The sequence below is a fragment of the Pteropus vampyrus genome, unplaced genomic scaffold (genome assembly GCF_000151845.1).
Source record: "Pteropus vampyrus isolate Shadow unplaced genomic scaffold, Pvam_2.0 Scaffold10, whole genome shotgun sequence".
Taxonomy (NCBI): Eukaryota; Metazoa; Chordata; class Mammalia; order Chiroptera; family Pteropodidae; genus Pteropus; species Pteropus vampyrus.
In genome coordinates this window covers 8,359,761-8,368,052 of record NW_011888791.1, presented here as the reverse complement: position 1 = coordinate 8,368,052, position 8,292 = coordinate 8,359,761, and positions in this window count along the sequence as shown.

Genomic DNA, 8,292 nt, shown 5'->3' with positions numbered 1-8,292 from the left:
TTTAAAAAATGAGAACAAGTAGAACCTATTTTAAGGCAGAGTTTCTAAGATTTGGGGGATTTCTCATCTTGCCATACACCTACTTGCAAAGGTATATTAGTCCCCCTTGCTTATCTGCGGTATTGCTTTCCACAATTTTAGTTACCTGCTGTCAACCGTGGTCTGAAAATATCAAATAGAAAATTTTGGAAATAAACAATTCATAAGCTTTAAATTGCTCTTCATTCTGAGTAATGTGGTGAAATCTTGCACCATCCCACTCTGTCCAGCCCAGAACATAAGTCATCCCTTTGTCTAGTTTATCTACCCTGTATATGCTACCTGTCTGTTAGTCACTTGGTAGCCTTCTCAGTTATCAAATCGGTTACCAGAGAGAGAGAAAGATACCACATTTATATAACTTTTATTATAGTACATTGTTCTATTGTTATATTTTATTATTAGTTATTATTGTTAACCTCTTATTGTGCCCAATTTATACATTAAACTTTATCAGATGTATGTGTAGGAAAAAACTGCTATATATGGGGTTCGGTTCTACCTCTGGTTTCAAGCATCCACTAGGAGTCTTGGAATATATTCCCTATGGATAATGGGGGACTACTGTATACGCATAAAAATTAGAATAAAATAATCTCCAAAAGTGGAGAAAATGAAAAATGAGTCTAGAAGGATTGGTTAAATATATTGGATTAAAAATAAACTCCCTCCTAAAATCCCACTGAAATGAGAGAAAAAGGATAACAAGCTTCCATCAACAAGGAAAGAAAGAGAGTAGCTGATGAATATAATGATCTTGGAAGCTGGAAAGCAGATGGCTGAGTGAAGACTTTACAAAGTGCACAAAACTTATCTTCAGTTTACAAGAGTAATCGCGGCAGGTGGGAGTGGAGAGGAGTTGATTTAATCTACAGTTTCTGGCTTCTCAAGCACTCTTGCTCAAACTTGTCCTGAAGATTTTTTAAAATGTTGATATTTTTAAAAGATTTAAATTTTTCTTAAATTCCCTATTATTAAATTCAATAAAAATAATCAAATTATTAAATTTAAACTCCCAATTATTACCAAAAATCTTTCTCATAACATAAAACATCTAAATATTTCAAGTTTATTTGCTACTCATTTTTACTATAGAAATGTTTTGCCAGACATATTAATATAATATCCATAAATTTTTAAATAACCTTGTTTTTTATTTTTAGTAACAAATACTGAATTATGCAAAGATTTCAAACTGTAGTAGTAGACAGAAAACTAGCTTAGCTTTAACAAATTTGACAGTGTATTTTGTACCCTGTGGATTCATTTGAATTTACCAAATAGACTGTGATAAATTAAAAGAATACCTAAATCCAACTGTGTAAAATAGATGTACCAGTTAATAATTATCTTTAGCTATAACAGAACATCCCCACAAAAAAAAAAAAAAAAAAACACCTTTCAAACTAGTGCTTATCAAACTTTGCTGCATGTTAGAATCATTTGGGGAGATTAGAAAATTCCCAATGCCCAGGCAGCATCATATATAAATTAAATTAATATCTCTTGGGATAGAAACCAAGCATCTAGAGTATTTAAAACTCTCCAGGTATTTCCAATTTTCAGCCAAGTTTAAATGCCAGCAGCTTAAACAAGATAAAAGGTAATTCCTACTTGCGTAAAATAGCAGTTTACAGCTTATTTACAGCTATACAGAGTCATCAGGGACTGAGGCTCCTATTTTTCCACAGTTCTATCCTTAAAAGCTTAGCCTCCATATTCTCAAAGTCACCTCATTATAAAAAAAAAAAAAAATCTACTAAAGTAATCTCCAGTGATTACACCTTGCTTTTAGGCAAGCAATAGGAGAAATTGAGAGGCAAACAGAAATGTTTGAGTTCTTTTCATGTATGGAGCCTTTCCTGAAGTTATGTCTAACGTTTTCATGTACGTGAGAAGTCAGACATATGAACATACCTACCAGCAAAGAAATCTGGAAAATACTTTTTTCTTCCTGGTCATATTGTCCAGTTTTCTGTGACAAAAGATGGATATTGGAGTCAAGGAACTGTCTCTTTCGCATCATGCTTGAAACACTATCGAAATGTTTCCGTCTGCCTACCACATTGAAATATTTGAAAATATTTGAAAATCAGAAAAATCTTTGAACTCATCAGGAGGCTGAAATGCCATTTTCTTTTACCATTTTGTCCTAGCCCAAGTTTATGTTTGTATTCTATTTTTCTCCTCAGCATCTTTGTTCCACTGAAAAATACCTACATATTTTCCTTTTTAAAAATCTCTAACTAAATGAATAGAGGAAAAAAATTAATTTTCCATTGTGCCAACAGATGGGATAGATCGTTAGCAATATGTCTGAAGAAATTCATGAGTTTAGACACAACCTGAATATTTTATTATTTTAATAGAATCAGCCAATTTCCTAGTATATAAATTAATGCTTAAAAGTAAACTTGCAGATTTTCAACTGGTATTCACCCATGTATGTTTCTAATACAGGAGTAATACATTTATTCATTCATCACGAATTGCATTTGCAAATATCTCTGTACACTTTTGAGAGAATACATTTTAAATTACAGTTACTTCACTCAGTATCCTCAAGTTGTTTTTCATTCAAAAAAAAACCCTACACATTATTATACAATTAATATACTCATCTTCTTTCTTACTCCTTCTGTAAACTCATGACAGTGCTAGACATTCACTAAAGAAGTAGTTTAATTAAGAAAATTAATTAAAGTAGTTAATTAATTTGATTAAGTAGTTAATCAAGAAAATAAGAAAAGAAAAATTATAGGCTATTTTTCCCTTCACAAAGATAAGGGAAAATCAGAATCAAATCCCATTTTCATTTAAAGATTCCTTAATATCTCTCAATGTAGATTTTGGAGTACCCTAAAGTCAGGTAACTAAAATAAATCTAAATAAATTAAGATTTAAAAACTCTATTTTTATTTTAAAATTCTGAAGTTTTAATAAAATGATTAGAAAAATATGTATACTCATGGATCTTACATATTTTTCAATATATTAAGCATTCTTCAAAACAAAGTGCCATTAAAAAAATTGCATATTATGAATGATTGGATAGCAATATTGTTTAAACAATGTAGATATTGATTGAGATAACATTTTTCACTAAAAATAATTCAAAATAATGAACTAAAAAGAATACTGATAATTTTTTCCAATAAATCTGGACTAGATGACTTTATAGTAGGCAACATGAGACATGCCAAATAATTTACATTATTTGGAAAAATAAAAGTATTTGCTAAGCTTGAGACTAGACTTTTAAGGCAGTAAAATAAAAAATATTATTAACATGTACCTGGCACAGATCAACCAGGAAGAAAGTTGCAAAATAACATTTCTGAATTTTTAGAAAATAGCATACAGTATTTTAAAAGCCTGGTCCAGATCAAAGGAAGACTAGTTTTAAAGTTTAGAATATTTAATTTCGTAATTAATTAGATTGCAATGAGACAGGAAACAACAAGTTAAAAACTTATGTCTCTAAATCTGATTGCTTATAAAAACAAGGAAGAGAGTTTAGATTTAATATTATAATATGTAGATGACTCCAAAATATGCAGAATGTGGATTGGAATGTTATGATGCCATGACAATGAACAAGAGGGGGAAAGATAAAGTTATGATGTATATTTCCCAAAAAGAACAATCCAGGGAAAAAAAAACTTTTGAAATAACTAATTATAGTTATATGTATACACATATGTGTGTGCACAATTTATCAAAAAATGTTAAGATTATAAATAGTAAAAAAGTCTGTGTTATAAACAACTTGCAATAGGATGGTGCAGAGACAGATTTGAAGAACATTTGTGTTAATATGCATATCAGCATGTATAGTTTAAACTGCTCAATTCAAAAACAAAGAATTCTCTAGAAAAATGGTAAGCAATGGTACTAGGGTTGAAATAAATAGCTCCTAGATTTTCTTATGTCAAATGGAATCTAACGTCAAGGATTGTGAGGGTCTGAGATTTTGCCATTCAATTGTGCTTGCCACAGTTTTATTGATACCAGGGAAGCTCTGAAATCAAATATAAAGAATGGCTTATCATCACAGCAATAACAGTAGCCAGAATATCAACAGTCCTATGCCACTTCCCGAGCCCCAAGTCTCTGTCTGTGATGTAAGAAGGCCAAGTGACACCTGCACACACTGGGTTGCGTTAGAAGAGTGAATGTTTTATAATGGTCAGTAGATATGCTTTACCTTTCCCTAGAAGGAAATATCATCTCTATTTCGCAAAGCTGTAAGCAGACTTTCACTTTGCTCCAGAGAGTAGCACTATCTCCATCTTTCAAGACTGCTTGCTATACAAAGGGCAATCAGTGTCACACTTGCTAAACATGAAGAATGTTAGAAAACTATGATTAATTGCCTGCCAACACTGTATTCCTTTGAATGAAAACTTCCCAGTGACAGATATATGATGTTTGTTTTTCTACCTCCTCTATGTTTTTCCTGTTTACTCATATTGAAATGTTGGGGCGCCACCATCCATTCAGTTGTAAAAGTATTCTGTGCTTACAATCATCTTTGATATCCCCCTGTCTAACTCTTAAAAGTTTTTTCTCCTAAGAATATTTAAATCCATCAATTTCTCCAAATTCTACCACCAATGCATTAATCCTAGATACTTCAGTGTTCTCCTTTACCCCAGCATTAACCCCTCAAGTGGTGAAGCATGTATCCATATTGAAGGAGAGCAATCTTTTTCATAATGCTAGCCTGGTCATTTCATACCCATCTACCTTTTTGGCTTAAGGAAAATTAAAACTATTAATGTGGCTGAAAAGGGCCTACGGTCATTGCCGTTGCATTCTCTTTCCAACCTAATTGCACATAAAACTCCTCGTTACTCTCACTACCACTTCCACACTGGCCTTCTTCAGGTTCTCATTTTCCCATACTCTCACTTACCAGAGAGTCTTTGCACTCTTTATTACCTAATTAACTCCTCAATGTTTTGGTTCAAGAATCACATCCTTTGCAATTTTCCCTAACCTCTCTAGGTAAATATCCTAATTATGAGTTCCTAAAGCTTTGCATATTTTTTCTTTATAAACACTTTAAACATTTACTATTTAACACATTTGTGTGATTACTTGATTATGCCTGCTTCTCCCATTAGACTATAAGTAATTCAAGGACCAAATAATATGTGTTTTGACTCATCATTATCTGTGATATACCTCACCTAATTCTCTAGTGGTAGTAGGCACTCAACACATGTGTAAAATAATTTAATTGCTGCATTTACCACTGTATGAATTATGATAAAAAAGAAAAATTGTTTAATAATGGTTGATTATTAGGTAATTAATATTATAATCATATAATTAAATTTGTAGCAATTATAGTATGCAGATAACAAATAATATATAATGTTCATAAACATTATTAAATTAAATAAGTAGGTTGAAAAGAATATTGCAAATTATGTAATTCAACTTAAATGTACAAATGCAAAAGTATGTAAAAGTAAATACATCAAATCTCTGGATTTATTTTTTAAGATAACCAGTATTTTCTATATCTTCATACATTTTCTATGCTAAAAAATTATACATGAAATGTGGTTTTTAAAGTTTACTTTGTTATCACATAACCAAGCTTTATATACAACATACCCAATATAGTCATTTCAGAAACTAAATGCACACTATTTGCGGTTCAATTGAATAATTTTAAAGAAATGAAATATATGTATAAAACTATCCTATGGAGACTGGCAACACATACATTAAGCTTATAGTATCATCATAATGACATAAAAGGACATATAAAGTTGAATCATGTTAGAGATTTGAAAATATAATTCTTATACTTTCCAACTTTTATTATACGAGTCAATGGAATTTTTCTCTCCTTATATAAAGATTTACAGTTATAATCAATATGCTTATACAGGTTTGAATTTTCTCTACCATTTACATATCCATAATTGACACTGCTAAACAATAGTGATATTTATATGTTATTTTCTGCTATAGTTTGTTTAAAATGGATCCCAGATGGCTAAAGGGATTTATAAGTTATTCTCTAAGCAAATACCTGAGTTTTAGAGACTGACAACTGCTGAGTAAAAAGACATTTGAGAAAGTAACTTTGACTTTTATTCTGACTGAATATGCTGAAGAAGAATACAGAAAATTTTAGAAAGTAGCAGAGTTAAGTTGGAACTTTTCTGAATGTGGGGGAAAGGGCACACTGAAAAAGAATAATGTTTACCATACAAAAACCTGAAACATGTACTAAAAGTTAAAAAATGAATAAATGATCTTCTGTTCTTACACAAACAAACAGAGCTATCAATAGAATTATATTGCGTTTCACATCAGGGAAGCAATTTCAGTCAACAAATTATAGTGACTATAATCAGTATATGAAGAGTTACTTAGGAATTTTAGAAATAAAGAATAAATAATAGGGTAAATTTATGAATGGCCTCAAAGTTTTCCTTATTTCTACAATTTAGTATTTAGTAACATAAGTTTTTTTTTAATTTTAAATATTCATAATGTTTCGTTGTTTGAACAAGTAGTGATTTGTTAAAAGTGTGTTGATAGGAATTCTGGTAAAGTCTGGAGTCTAAATGTGTGCCTCTGATAAGTCTCCTCCTTGAAATCAACCCTAAGAGAGAATTAACAGGTAGAATAGAAGTACAGAAATCCAAAGCTGAATCTAGGAAGTGTTCTTAATCTATATCGCAAATATTGAGAGATTTCTTCTAGGTATAGAATACACAGTTATAAATCAAAGGCAATCCAAGGATTTATTGGGAATCTAGGTAGAGGGAATTATAGCCATCTCTACTATACTCCCCTTAGGGAAGCAAAATCTAGAAGCTTCATCAAGCCAAGGAAAAGATAAGAATCATTCCCATTTAGCACACTTTTCATGTACCAGATAAAGAAACAAAAACTTGAAACCACCCTGAACAGTTTGCTCTAACGCCATTTCTGAAAAGGAAATAAATAGGGTGGGGAATTTCTCTATTACAAATGGTAAAAAAGAGATGAAGTCTGGAAGTTTGATAGGCCCTGAGAAAGATAGGCTCAGTCCATCTACAGCTATTTTACTTGCTAAGAAATAAAAAGGCAGAGAAGTCTCTGCTGATAGAAAAATATAAGTGGCCTCTCCAAATAAAAACCCACAGGAGGTAGTACTCTTCTTTTTATTTTGCTCAGAAGTAAGAACTTTCAAGAGGTATGACAGAGCAGACATTCCAAGAACTGGTGAGGAGAAAGCTAAAATAAGGATTTAACAGAAGCACACTATATACCTGGAGTAAATATATAAATGAGAGGAACTATGGTTAAAGGACACTGGATACTAGTGTATTAGTGAATACTGAGAAAATTGGGCAGGGATCAAGTTCCGAATATTGGGCTACCCAGAATCTCTATTTCTTCCCTAGGATATCTTGATAGAAAATGGTATAATACAGTTATTTACTATCCAAACAGCTCTCTTAAGTTCTAAGAAAATAATTTGGAAAAAAAAAAAAAAAAGGAATGGGACACAACACAAAACTACATATGCTACTTTTTAAAAAGCTTTATTGATATATGTATATATCTGTGAAACCATCACCGCAATCAAAGTAGTAAACATATGCATTACCTCCAAAAATTTCCTCCTGTCCTTTTGTATTTTATCATTTTGTTTATTATGGTAAAGATAGTTAACATGCAATCCACTTTCTTAACACATTGATAAGTGCACAAAACAGTATTGCTAACTTAGACAACTTAGACACTGTATTGTACAGCAGCTCTCTAGAACGTAATCACATTGCATACTTGAAAGTGTGCATCATCTGAGCAACAATTCCCCTCAGCTCCTAGCAACAATCATTCTGTCCTCTGTTTCTATTAGTTTCACTATTTCAGATATCTCATATAACTGGACTCATACAGTGAATTATTACTCTTAGCATAATGTGCTATAGGTTCATCCATATTGACATATATGTCAGGATTTCTTTCTATTTTAAGGCTGTATAATATTCCATTGTATGTGTTTATCACATTTTCTTTATGCATTCATCTGTTAATAGACATTTAGGTTGTTTCCGCCTCTTGACAATTGTAAATAATGCTGCAGTGAACAAGGAAGTGCAGATATCGGCTCAAGATCCTTATTTCAATTAGCTTACAAATAAATAGCCAAAAGTAGATCATATGGTAGTCCTAGTTTTAATTTTTTGAGGAAATTCCATACCATTTTACATACCCACTGTGTACAAGGGT